The 14,594-nt window shown below is 41.9% G+C and overlaps 1 pseudogene across 1 annotated transcript; it reads right to left on the bottom strand.

The window, feature by feature from the left end:
• Positions 1 to 9,158: 9,158 nt before the first annotated feature.
• Positions 9,159 to 13,751, bottom strand: LOC309629585 (proline-rich protein 13 pseudogene; annotated as a pseudogene). The gene has a single exon. The product of its transcript is annotated as a proline-rich protein 13 pseudogene (transcript).
• Positions 13,752 to 14,594: the final 843 nt, after the last annotated feature.

Here is a 14,594-nt window from a genome sequence, read left to right as displayed (position 1 = left end):
TATTCCTGGAACAGTTAGTTATCTGCTAAGGGTCCTTCCAGCTTTCACTCTACCAACTGAGCCTTTAATGTTCTGAGGGGCAGTGCAAAGAACGTGGGTCTGAAACGAGGGGAGTGGATTCTAGCTCTAGAAATATCACCTAGCAGTTGTGTGACCTTGGGTAAGTTGTTCACACTCTCTGAGTCCTGCTTTCTCATTTGTAAAAAAAGAGTCCTAATGTGCTGTGGCTGTTGGCATTGCTGCGAGACTGAAATCACTGCAACCTCCCTGAAGGCAGGGTCTGGGTCCCTGTCAGTGCTGCACCCTCTGTACCTGGAACAGGGTCTGGTTAGCAGGCTCTCCGTGAATTTTTGTTGAATTGAAGCAGAGTAAAATATGAAACCTGTAGAAATGGAAGAAACTACGACCCGGTGAAATACATCTCTAAAGAAGTGGTTCCCAGTCTTATGGAGCATAAGGCTGATTAGGGAGCCCTTTCAACATGCAGATTCCTGCACCCGAGTGCCGGGAGCTGATCCAGGATGCCTGGGGTGGGACCTAGGAATCCACAGGTTCAACAAGCTTTCCTGGGAATTCTGCTGCAGGTGGTCCAGCATTCACTCTGTGGGAAATGTAGCTCCAGAATTGAGAGGCTCAGAGTAGAATTTGTAAATAGAGAGGCCTCAGTTTGTTGCCAGTTGCTCTCCGGGAGTTGAGTTCCCACTTTGGAGTTCCCAGAGCCACTGCATCTGTGAGGGGGTCACCTGGAAGGACGGCTCCCTCCTCTCCTCATTGACTGCCTCCATGCGAGGCCCAGTCCTCAGCTGGCCGATGCTCTTAGGTGTCTACGCTCTGACCTGCGAGGCCCCCGTAGAAAGCAGCCAGGTCAGGGGCGCTTCTCCTTTTATCTCAAGTACAGTGGGAATGTTGGGGGTCTAGGTTGCCAAGGCTGCTCATCACCAGGTATCCCGTTCAGATCATGTGTTGCTTTACCCAGCTCTGTCCACAAGCCTCAGGCCAGGATCCTTGAGGAAGGGCAGCCAGGAGGCAGGTTGGCTGGGGCTCAGCCAGGGTGCTCTGGTGGTGGTGGTGGTGGTGGTTGTGTGTGTGTGTGTGTGTGAGTGAGAGAGGGAGAGAGAGGGAAGCGGGAGGGGGGCGGGGCGGGGAGGGGGAGAGAGAGAGAGAGAGAGAGAGAGAGAGAGGTGAAAAACAATCAAATATTTGGGATTTTTTCCTGCATGTTGGTAAACAGAGAGATCTTTGCAAACACCCATGTATTAGATGGAAATTGAAATGTTTCATCCTGATGTTTCCGGGTGTGATAATGTCACTTGCAAGTAGGCGACTGGTTACAGCGTATCTTTGGATGAATGATACTACTTTACTTCACAGTCCCGTTCATCCCCTGTCATCATCATCATTCAGGCCAAATTCATGAATTATAAAGAGATAGTTGGATTTTTGAGCCCTTGTTGAAAATTCAAAATAAATCCAGTTAAAAAAAAATTATGATCCTTTCCTTTTCCTCCCAGGGTCTTCTTCCCACAGCTAACAAGTTCTGTTAACTTCATGTGCTTCTTATAAGGCTTAAACAAGTTAACACATGAAATGGGCTTACAACTGTGCCATAAATTCTCATAAAATGATGCCCATTTTTCTTTACTACTACTACTACTACTACAGATATATCCTGTTAACATAAATCCATCAGGAGCAACCCCTTAATTATTTCAAGCCAATGGGGAATTCTCTGTCCTACAGTCATTAAATTCTCAGCTAACTGAACTCTTATACTTTAAAAGAGGAGATCTTTGTACCTTTAGCCACTGGGACATGGAGGCCATGCTGGACTCTCTTGCTTTTATAAATAAAGCTCGATGGACACAGCCTGGTTTTTCTCTGGTCTCCTGGGCTCAGAATTCAGAACACCAGCTGGTGATTGTCAGGCCACAGCATGGTACAGGGCAAGTGCTTCTTGAGTTGCTCTCTTTCTCTTTCTTTTTTTTGTAGTGCACCCTCCCCATTCAGATATTCATCTGTCTCTGCTTCCAGGAATCTTCTCCATTCTCCCTTCTAACTTGCTGCACCAAATCTCTCAGGCCCTAAAGAGAAACAAGCAAGACAGAAGAGTAAGTATATCCAATGCCTGAGGGCCGCTTTTGCTTAATCTTAAGTTGTTAGTGATGTTCTAGAGAGTTATGATTGTCATGCAGAATATCTTCCAGAGAAGCCAAGTGTTACCTGGACATTACACTCCAGTGGGACCAGGAAGACTCCAAATCCAGCATAAGGGCCAGTTATGCTCAGCCATTCCTAATTCATCACCCAGCCCGGTCAGAGGCTCTGATCAGCCTCCTTGCTTGGGCTTCCTGCTGCCCTAGCTGCCTCAGCCTGTCTCAGAAGTGAAACCAGATGGCTAGGGTGGGTAGTGAGGGAGATCCACAAAAAAACCCCAGGGAAAACTGAGCTCCAGGTCCCACCCACTGCCCCAAACTGCTTCTGAGTCGGTTCATCCATGAACAAACCCCCAAATTCCTTTTATCTCCCAATCACTAAGAATCTGATCCTTTATTTAGTCCCGAAACTCGGAAACTAATCTTTTATTTATCTCTACTGTAATCCCACTTCAGGCTATGTATGGAATACACCACTTGGGAACAAACCTCTAGGATTTCAGAAGGACCCTCAGTCAGGGAAGCACAAGGGCTTACGAGGGAAAGTAAAACCAGGGCCAGGATGTTTTGGTTCCATGCGTGAACTAGAGGAAGACATGCCTGATTTGGGCTTGTGTGATGGAGAATGGGCGACAGGCAAGCTCCCTAATCACCAAACCACAGTAGAGGGCTGCATGATGTCAGGCCCCGGCGAGGCAAGCTGGTTGAAACAATTTCCCAAGCTTCCTTTACCGCGGCCCTCAAGCCAGGGTAAGGAATCAGTGACACACTGAATGATTCCAGACAGCTGTCTGTCAGCCTGGTTTCACCCTCTCTCAGTGGATGTGAGGCCAAACTACATGGCCAGTGTGGCAGTGAGTGCCAGCCTGCGTGCCACTCCTCACCCCTCCGTCCCGAGCAGGCTGACTCCCACCGGGGCCCCGAGAGGACTGTCTAGTCTCTGGAGGCCTTCCAGACCCACCCCCCCAGCCCCTGCTCTCTTTCACTCATCCTTGCATTCAACAAATACTTCCTGAGTACCTCTCATGAGTACCTCGGGGCTGGGGCCGGCCATTTAGTGGTGAACAGGGCACTGTCCCTGCCCTTACAGAGCTAATAGACCCTGTGGAGAAATCAGTCAGATGCTGAATGGTCATTTAGGTAAAATTGTGATGGAAGGAAGGCGAGGGGCCACGTTGGGGGTTTGGGAGTTTTTGATGGGAGAATGCGGTTAGTGCTGGCAGTCAGAGGCTAGTAAGCTGACCGTTGGAGGATGAGCAGGAGTTAGCAAGGTGCAGAGCTGGGGAGTCAAGGAGTGTCTTCATGAATTCCTCCACTCGCTTTGGCTTTTCACCTTCTTCATGCCTCCCTCCAAAACTGAGCTCCTGACTCAGGCCCCAGGGGCATTTAGCATGTGTTTAAAACTCCATTTCTGCAAACTGCCTCTGGGCCCCAGCCCCTGGTATCCCGCCCAGAACCAGCCAGCTGGTCTGTCCCTTCCCAAGCCCCCTTCTGTGGAGGCAGCTGCCCAGTCTTGGTCCTTCTTTCACCAACTCACTCTCTTACGTACTCAGCCGTCTTTGGTTCACACCCCATGTCAGCTCGGTTCTGCGGGGCTTTCCCAGCACCTGCTGGCTCCACAGGGAGACGGCTCACTTTGTTCACATATTCTCTCTCTCAGGAGTTTGCTTCTTCAGTTCGCCAACCTGCCCTCAGCCAGGGCCAGGCCTTGCTTTAGGTCCAGGCTGAGGGCTAAAGGGGAGTCTGGAAGAAGGCCACGGGGGTGGGGTTCGGGGAAGGCTTCCTGGGAGAGTCAGGCTGAGAAGGAGTTTGTCAGGGGGCATTGCCCTTCCTTCCACTTCTCCTACCCCTTTTGCTCTTTCCCATGCATTCTTCACCCTCTACTCCGGCGTGTCATGGGTGTTTCCCAGCTTCAGCCTCAAGGGACAGAGCTGGGAGGGCCCTTGGAGATCTAGTCTGACACCTGCCCATTTGACAGATGGGGATAGTGAGGTCCGTAGAGGGGGATGGATTTGCACAGAGTCATGCAGCTCAAGGAAACATGATGGCTAGTTTCTTGTATTGTTCCAGAGTCTGTGTGCCTATGACTTACTCCTTCCCAGCCATAAAAGCTTTCTGCAAAGTGTACACCAGTTCTCTCCTCTGAGTGCTGCCCTTCACTGCCCCTCATCACTGCCTGATGCTCTCCAGGGAGGAATTTGCAGGAGTCTCAGTGCCTTCCTGCTTTGGGCAGAGGATCCTGGCAAGGATGTATCCTGGGATCCTCATGGGACTGTCTCCAGGGAGGGCCCCTCTGGGCTGCTGTCCTTCTAGACTTCGCCTGAGACAGTGAAGCTTCACTGTTAAGAGCTGTGAGACTTTGGTCACCTGATTTTAACAATCTGTGAACTCCAGTTTTCTCATCTGCAAAATGAGGGTAACAATAGGGCTAATAGCTTGAATGAGATCATGTTTGAGAAGTCCCTGTTATATAGCAAGTGCCTGTCATCAATGGCTGCTATTGCAGTTCTCTGTTCAATCCTGACCCAGATAGTCATGGTCAGTGGTCAGGGAAGGCATGGTAGCTTCTGGAATGCTGTGTCCAGAGGTCTGGAGGGAGGGAAAGGAGAGACCGGTGGACCAGGCCTTTGACAAGGCCTCTGGGAAAGTGAGTCTTCTTCCTCCTACCTGATTTTGATGGATAGGTTGGTGGAAGGATGGGAGTGGAATTAGTAGACCACAGGTTAATAAGCAGTAATCTCCTGGAGTCTTTGCCAGTTTGAAGGGAAAAGGAAGATAACTCCAGGAAATGCCCAAAGGCCCTTTCTGATGAGCATGACAAGGACTGATGGTTCAGTCGTTGGGTCCTGGCTGTGTTTTCAGTGGTCTCCATGCAGGCTTAGCTTGCAGGGCTTTGAGTTCGTGACAGCCTCAGCTTGATGAGTGCATTTAAAAGGAACCCAGCTCAGAACAGAGTTCATGTTAGAGCCAGGTGTTGGGGGAACAGGGTGACAAATGACTCCCTGGCTGTATTCTCTGAACACACACACCCACTAGCTGATGAACCCATCCAGGGAAGCACATACCCATAAAATATCCCTTAGAGCAGGGGAAACTGAGGCACAGAGACCTTGAGTGACACTCAATCTGTTAGCGGAGCAGCTTGGACTAGAATCTGAGTTTGTGGATTCATCTTTTCTCCCCTCCTCCTTCTTTCTTTTTGGTAAGGAATTTGATTTTTATTCTAAACACTGAGAAACTATTATTTGTAAGCTGGAGAATGAGATGATACAATTTACATTAAAAAATAGCTTTACTGAAGCAGAAACTAACACACCATTGTAAAGCAATTATACTCCAATAAAGATGTATTAAAAATAATAGCTTTACTGAAATATAATTCACATAACATAAAATACCCTTTATTTTTTTCCTTAACTGAATTATAATTCTCTAAAGCTGCCTGTTTTTTTTTTTTTTTTAAATTTATTTATTTATTTATTTATTTATGGCTGTGTTGGGTCTTCGTTTCTGTGCGAGGGCTTTCTCTAGTTGCGGCGAGCGGGGGCCACTCTTCATCGCGGTGCGCTGGCCTCTCACTGTAGCGGCCTCTCTTGTTGCAGAGCACAGGCTCCAGACGCGCAGGCTCAGTAGTTGTGGCTCATGGGCCCAGTTGCTCCGCGGCATGTGGGATCTTCCCAGACCAGGGCTCGAACCCGTGTCCCCTGCATTGGCAGGCAGATTCTCAACCACTGCGCCACCAGGGAAGCCCTGCCCGTTTTTTTTTACATCTTTTCTACAAAATGGAGTTTGCTTCCTGAAACAGTGAACTTTTTGTGAAGCTTGCCACATTCCTCTAAGACTATTTGCTTGATAAGAAAATAGTTAAAAGATTTTAAGATGGAAACCTTGCAGCAACCTTGCAGGGAACTCTACTTAATGCTCTGTGGTGACCTAAATGGGAAGGAAATCCAAAAAAGAGGGGATATATGTATACATATAGCTGATTGACTTTGCTGTACAGTAGAAACTAACACAGTATTGTAAAGCAACTATACTCCAATAAAAATTAAAAAAAAAGAAACCTTGCTTTGCATTCCTATTCCCATCCTCTTGCATTTCATCAGGTCGGAAGAACCTATACTTCGTCCTACCTGAAGCAAATTATCCTTAAAGAAAAACAAAAGTAAGTAAGATAAAGGGAACAGCTATTTAAAAGAGTTATATTCCTTTTAACTCTGTTGTATGCTCTATTGTCACACATTTTAAAATAAGATTTTAAAAACTAATTTGAAGAAAGCCATAAAATGGATTATTGAGTCCTTATAAAAATGTAGTATTTTAACAGTGGTGTGTGTGTGTGTGTGTGTGTGTGTGTGTTTGTAATTGTCATGCTTAGAAAGCATTCTTTGTGGAAACAAAGTACTGTAAGTTCTTGGTACATAGAATTTTGAAGAGAAGGTACTTATGACTGACGTCAGAACTAAAAGTCCCAACAGGATTGTCCATCCAGCGCAATTTTCTTTCTTCATTGTTAACATTGACCAGTGTGCTACTGTGGTCCTAATTGTCAGCTTCTCCATAGCGTGGTTATCCTGTCCTACAAGATCTCTATTTCCTGCCTCTGCCCAATCCCATCATCCTTGCTGCTCTGTCACTCTGACCAAGGGAAAATGAGTCAGAAAATAATCCTTTTTTAAAAGAACAAATTTGAAGATTCTGTTTTTCTTTCTCAACAACTAGTACAAATGGATGCAGTACCTTCAAACTACAACATTATATATTCACCAATAGAGTGAAGAAACTAAATCATAATCTAGTGTTTCAAAAGAACTTTTTTTTAATATTTATTTTTTTAATGGGGTACAGTTGCTTTACAATGTTGTGCTAGCTCCTGCTGCACAGCAAAGTGAATCAGCCATATGTATACACATATCCCCTCCCTTTTGGATTTTCCTCCCATCCAGGTCACCACAGAGCACTGAGTAGAGTTCCCCATGCTATACAGCAGATCCTCACTAGTTATCTATTTCATACCCAGCGGCATATATATGTCAATCCCAATCTCCCAATTCATCCCACCACCTTCCCCCCCGCAAAAGAAATATTTTTAGATTATGATTTAACATGGAGAGAAACAAATCCCCCCCACAAAGGGTTAAAATTGTTGGATTAAAAAGTAAAAAATCAAAGAGGAAATCAAAAACTATCTGGAGACAAATGAAAAGATGAAAATGGAAACACAAGGATCCAAAATCTATGGGACACAGGGACTTCTCTGGTTTTCCAGTGGTTAAGACTCTGTGCTCCCAATGCAGGGGGCCCAGGTTCGATCCCTGGTCAGGGAACTAGATCCCGCATGCCGCAACTAAAGATCCCGCATGCCACAATGAAGATCCTGCATGCCGCAACTAAGACCTGGTGCAGCCAAATAAATAAATATTTTTAAAAACCCCAACAAAATCTATGGGACACAGCAAAAGCACTTCTAATAGGGAAGTTTATAGTGATACAAGCCTACCTCAGGGAACAGGAAAACTCTCAAATAATAATCCAACCTTACACCTAAAGGTACTAGGAAAAGAAGAACAAACAAAACCCAAAGGTAGTAGAAGAACAGAAATAATACAGTAGGAGAGAGAAACAAAATTGATAAACCTATAGCTGGACACATCAAGAAGAGAGAGGGCCCAAATAAATAAAATTGGAAATGAAAAAGGAGAAGATACAATTGACACCATAGAAATACAAAGGATCATAAGAGATTACTATGAACAATTATATGCCAATAAAATGGACAACCAAGAAGAAATGGATAAATTCCTAGATATGTACAATCTCCCAAGACTGAATCAGGAAGAAATGGAAAATATGAATGGACCAATTATCAGTAATGAAATTGAATTAGTAATAAAAGAAAAAAAAAAAACTCCCAACAAAAGTCCAGGATTAGATGGCTTCACTGGTGAATTCTGCCAAACATTTAAAGAAGAATTAAATGCTCATCCTTCTCAAACTATTCCAAAAAATTGAAAAGGAAAGGAACACTTATCAACTCATTCTATGAGACCAGTATTACCCTGATACCAAAACCAGACAAAGACACTACAAAGGAAAAAAAAAAAAAGGAAAATTGTAGGTCAATATCCCTGATGAACATAGATGCAGAAATCCTTAGCAAAGTATTAGCAAACCGAATTCAACCATACTTTAAAAGAATTGTATACCATGATCAAGTGGGAATTATCCAAGGGAAACAAGGGTGGTTCAACATCTGCAAATCATCAGTGTGATACACCCCATTAACAAATTGAAGGATAAAAATCATATGATCATCTTAATAAATGTATAAAAAGCCTTTGACAAAATCCAACATTCATTTATGATAAAAATTCTTAACAACGTGGGTATAGAGGCAACACACCTCAACCCAATAAAGGCCATATGGCAAACCAACAGCCAAAATCATACTCAACTGTGAAAATCTGAAAGCATTTCCTCTAAGATCAGGAATAAGACAAGGATGCCCACTCTTGCCACTTTTATTGAACATAGTATTGGAAGTCCTAGCCACAGCAATCAGACAAGAAAAAGAAATAAAAGGAATCCAAGTAGGAAAGGAAGAAGTAAAACTGTCACTGTTTGCAGATGACATGATACAGCATATAGAAAATTCTAAAGGTGCCAGCAAAAAACTATTAAAACTAATAAATGAATTCATTAAAATTGCAGGATACAAAATTAATATACAGAAATCTGTTGCATTTCAACTTTTATATATAGAATGGATAAACAACAAGGTCCTACTGTATAGCACAGAGAACTGTATTCAATATCCTGTGATAAACTAGTGGAAAAGAATATGAAAAAGAATGTATATATGTGTATAACTGAATCACTGTGCTGTACAGCAGAAGTTAACACAACATTGTAAGTCAACTATACTTCAATAAAATAAATTAAAAAAAGAAATCTGTTGCATTTCTATACACTAACAATGAACTATCAGAAAGAGAAATTAAAAGTATCCCATTTAGAATTACATCAAAAAATACCTAAGAATAAATCTAATCAAGGAGGTGAAAGAGTTGTACTCAGAAAACTATGAGACACTGATGAAAGAAATTGAAGATGACACAAACAAATGGAAAGATATAATGTGTCATGGATTAGAAGAATTAATGTTAAAATATCCGTACTAGCCAAGGCAATCTACAGATTTAATGCAATCCTTATCATCATACCCATGGCAATTTTAACAGAACTAGAACAAATAATTCTAAAATTTGTATGGCAACACAAAAGACCCTGAAAAGCCAAAACAATCTTGAAAAAGAAGAACAAAGCTGGAGGTATCACACGCCCTGATTTCAAACTATACCACAAAGCAACAGTAATCAAAACAGTGTGGTACTGGCATAAAAACAGACATGAAGATCAATGGTGAGTATATGGAGTAAAGGGAATCTTCATGCACTGTCGGTGGGAATGAAAATTGGTGCATTTACCATGGAAAACAGTATGGCAGTTCCTCAAAAAATTAAAAATGGAACTGTCATATGATCCAGCAATTTCACTTCCGGTTTTTTTCTGAAGTAAATATAAACACTAATTGGAAAAGATATATGCACCCATATGTTCATTGAAGCATTATTCGCAATAGCCAAGGTGTGGAAGCAACCTAAGTGTCCATCAATAGATGAATTGAAAAAGAAGTGATATATGTATTACTCAGCCATAAAAAGAATTAAATCTTGTCATTTGCTACAACATGGATAGACCTAGAGGGTATTTTGCTAAGTGAAATAAGACAAAGACAAATATTGTATGATCTCACTTATGTGTAGAATCAAAAATCAAATAAGAGTAACAAAGCAGAGTCATAGATACAGAGAACAAAGAGGTGGTTGTTAGAGAGGAAGATGGTGGGAGATGAGTGAAATGGGTGAGGGAAATTAAGAGGTACAAACTTCCAGTTAAAAAATAAATGAGTCACAGGGATGAAAGGTACATTGTGCAGAATATAGTCAGTAATAATGGAATATCTTTGTATGGTGACAGATGGTAACTAGACATCATGGTGATCATTTTGAAATGTATGGAAATATCCAATCACTGTTTTGTGCACCAGGAACTAACATAGTGTTGTAGATCAATAATACTTCAAAAACAAATAAACAAACTCATAGAAAAAGATCAGATTTGTGGTTACCAGAGGTAAGGGGTATAGGGAGGGGGATTTGGATGAAGGTGGTCAAAAGGTACAAACTTTCAGTTATAAGACAAATCAGTACTAGAAATGTAATGTGCAACATGATGAATATAATGAACGCTGCTGTGTGTTATATGTGAACGTTGTTAAGAGAGGAAATTTTAAGAGTTCTCATTACACAAAAAATGTTTTTTCTTTTTCTCTAATTTTGTTGATGAGATGATGGATGTTCACTAAACCTACTGTGCTAATCATTTCATGATGTATGTAAGTCAGATCATTATGCTGTATACCTTAATTTTATACAGTGCTGTATGTCATTATATCTCAATAAAACTGGAAGAAAAATTAAAAATAAAACAAATACTTTCCATTGTTCATTTTCCTATCCTTTTCTGTGTATGTGTGCAACATAATTATATCTATCTATCTATCTATCTATCTATCCTGCAAAATGATCACCACAGTAAGTCTAGTTAACATCCATCACCACACAAAGTTACACATTTTTTTTCTTGTGCTGAGAACTTTTAAGATCTACTTCTTAGAAACTTTCAAATATATAATACAGTATTTTAAACTATAGTCACCATGCTGTACACCACATCCCCAGGACTTATTTATTATATAACTAGAAATTTGTACCTTTTGATGTCCTTTACCAAAAACCCTTCCCCTCTTGCCTGCCTCTGGCAACCACCAACCTGTTCTGTGTATCTATGAGTTTCTTTGGTTTTTCTTAGATACCACATATAAAAGTAAGATCATACAGTATTTGTCTTTCTCTGACTTATGTCAATTAGCATAATGCCCTCAAAGTCCATCTGTGTCACAAATGGAAGAGTTTCTTTCTTTTTTAAATGGCTGAATAATATTCCATATACATGTGTGTATATATCACATTTTCTTTTTTTTTAAATTGAAGTATAGTTGATTTACAATATAGTGTTACTTTCAGGTATACAGCACAGTGATTTAGTTGTGTGTGTGTGTGTGTGTGTGTGTGTGTGTGTGTGTATTTTCAGATTCTTTTCCCTTATAGGTTATTACAAAATACTGAGTATAGTTCCCTGTGCTATACAGTAGGTCTTTGTTGGTTATCTTTTTTATACATAGTAGTTTGTATCTGTTAATTCCAGACTCCTAATTTATCCCTCCTCCCACCCCCTTTCCCCTTTGGTAACCATAAATTTGTTTTCAACGTCTGTGCATCTCTGTGTCTCTTTCTATTTTGTAAATAAGTTCATTAGTAATTTTTTTTTTTTTTTGGCCGCGCTGCATGACTTGTGGGATCTTAGTTCCCTCACCAGGGCTCAAACCCCTGCCCCCTGCAATGGAAGCACAGAGTCCTAACCACTGGACGACCAGGGAATCCCCATCATTTGTATCATTTTAAATGATACCAAGAGTAAATATAAATTTACTTTTTTAAGCCGCTTCGTGGCTTGCAGGATCTTAGTTCCCTGACTAGGGATTGAACCTGGGCCATGGCAGTGAAAGTGTCAAGTCCTGACCACTGGACTGCCAGGGAATTCCCGATGTATCATTTTTTTTAGATTCTACATATAAGCGATATCATATGATATTTGTCTTTGTCTGGCTTACTTCACTTAGTATGATAATCTGTGTTGCTGCAAATGGCATTTCATTCTTTTTGATGGCTGAGTAATATTCTATTGTATACAGGTACCACATCTTCTTTATCCATTCATCTGTTGATGGACATTTAGGTTGCGTCCACATCTTCGCTTTTGTAAATAGCACTGCTATGAACATTGGGGTGCATGTATTTTTTCGAATTATGGTTTTCTCTGGATATATGCCCAGGAGTGGGATTGCAGGAGCATATGGTAGCTCTATTTTTAGTTTTTAAAGGAACCTCCATACTGTTTTCCATGGTGGCTGTACCATTTTACATTCCCACCAACAGTGTAGAAGGGTTCCTTTTTCTCCATGCTCTCTCCAGCATTTATTATTTGTAAACTTTTTGATGATGGCCATTCTGACTGGTGTGAGGTGACACCTCGTAGTTTTCATTTGCATTTCTCTAATAGTGATGTTGAGCATCTTTTCATGTGCCTTTGGCCATCTGTATGTCTTCTTTGGAGAAGTGTGTATTGAGATCTGCTGCCCTTTTTTTTTTTTGAACAGAGACCAGGAGAAACAGCTTTATTTGAACGGAGAGTTGGAGAGTGAGAGGAGGACCTGAGATAGCATACTGAGCTAAGGGGTAGAGATCAGTTTCCAAAACGGCAGTCAGAGCTCATCAGCCAAATGGACTCCACTTCCCAGCAGCCTTGCAGTGAGTGCAATCAATAAAAGGCCTGCTGGGAAATGTTTATTTGCCACTAAATCACCCAAGCATGCCACAATTACAAGCAAGGTACAGGTCGTTTTTTCCTCTCCGTAATCAAATTTCCACAGCATCTCCCCAGTCATGAGTATTACAAAAGAAAGTAAAAAAATCACATTTTACAGATCTTAGACTTGTCTTCAGCATTTACCTCAAATCTCACCATCTTCAAAGAATAGTTCTCCTGCAAAATTCACCAGCTAAAAGTTCTATCCAAGCAGTGGGAAGACGGCCTTTGCTAGCCCATGGCAATTCTTTTCCCATTTTCCCTAGCCAGTTAGGGTTGAACAGCAGAGTGAGGCTTAGATTGCAGGGGTGGTGGTGGGGGGGGAGGGACACAAGGGCTAATTTCCCCCAGTACAAGATGGCATCTGAAGCTTCATGGGAGGGCAGAACTGGAGAGACTTGAGGGAAGGGTCCAGGTCCTGTATTCAGTCAGAGTCACTGCTGGAAGAGCAGGAGGAGGAGGAGGAATGCTTGCCATGTTTGTGGTGTTTCTGCTTCTTTTTATGAGCTTTTTTCATTTTCTTTTGCATCTTGTCAATCACCATTCCTGGTCCTGCCATGCCAGGAACCAATGTATTCACAGGACATATGCCAGGGGCAGGTGGTGGGTATGGAGGGGGGTAGGGACCTGAGGGTTGGCATCCTGGATACCCTGGTTGTGGCACAGGATGACAGGGCCCACCAGGGGGAAAGGCTGGATTCCCCTGGGGTGCTCCTGGGGGAGTGGGAAAGGGGCCTGGAGGAAAGGTAGGGGTGGCAGGTGGTGGATGGGTCGGATTGCAACCTCCAGGGTACCTGACGTTAGGGGGGTGTGGATATGGCCCTGGCTGCCCGGCATTGGGATTCCACATATTCAGGTATTTCCTCCATCCCAGGAATGGAAAAAGAAGGAAACTGAGGAATCCAGGCGTCCCGTCACCTCTACACCACTGCTTGGGCGGACTCCTGCTGCCCATTTTTTGATTGGGTTGTTTGTTTTTTGATGTTGAGCTGTATGAGCTGTTTATATATTTTGGAGATTAACCCCTTGTTGGTCGCTTCATTTGCAAATATTTTCTCCCATTCTGTAGGTTCTCTTTTCATTTTGGTTTATGGTTTCCTTTGCTGTGCAAAAGCTTTTAAGTTTAATTAGGTCCCATTTGTTTATTTTTGTTCTTATTTCCATTACTCTAGGAGACAGATCCAAAAAGATATTACTACGATTTATGTCAAAGAGTGTTCTGCCTATGTTTTCCTCTAGGAGTTTTATAGTATCTAGTTTTACATTTAGGTCTTTAATCCATTTTGAGTTTTTGTGCATGGTGTTAGAGAGTGTTCTAATTTCATTCTTTTGCATGTACTGTTCAGTTTTCCCAGCACCACTTATTGAAGAGACTCTTTTCTCCACTGTATGTTCTTGCCTCCTTTGTCATAGATTAGTTGACCATAGATGCATAGGTTTATTTCTGGGCTTTCTGTCCTGCTCCATTGATTTATATTTCTGTTTTTGTGCCAGTACCATACTGTTTTGATTACTGTAGCTTTGTAGTGTAGTCTGAAGTCAGGTAGTGTGATTCCTCCAGCTTCATTTTTCTTTCTCAAGATTGCCTTGGCTATTTGGGATCTTTTGTGTTTCCATACAAATGAAATTTTTTTTTGTTCTAGTTCTGTGAAAAATGCCATTGGTAATTTGATAGAGATTGCACTGACTGTAGATTGTCTTTGGTAGTATAGTCATTTTGACAACATTGATTCTTCCAATCCAAAGCATGGTATATCTTTCCATCTGTTTGTGTCATTATATCACATTTTCTTTATCCATTCATTATTGATGGACATTAAGGTTGTTTTAATCTTTTGCCTATTCTAAATAATGTTGCAATGAACATGGGGTGCATCTATTGTTTTGAGT

The sequence above is a fragment of the Balaenoptera borealis genome (assembly GCF_965194805.1).
Source record: "Balaenoptera borealis genome assembly, chromosome: 5".
In the NCBI taxonomy this organism is placed as follows: Eukaryota; Metazoa; Chordata; class Mammalia; order Artiodactyla; family Balaenopteridae; genus Balaenoptera; species Balaenoptera borealis.
Note: the sequence above shows the minus strand (reverse complement) of the source record. Positions and strands in the feature narration are given on the sequence as shown.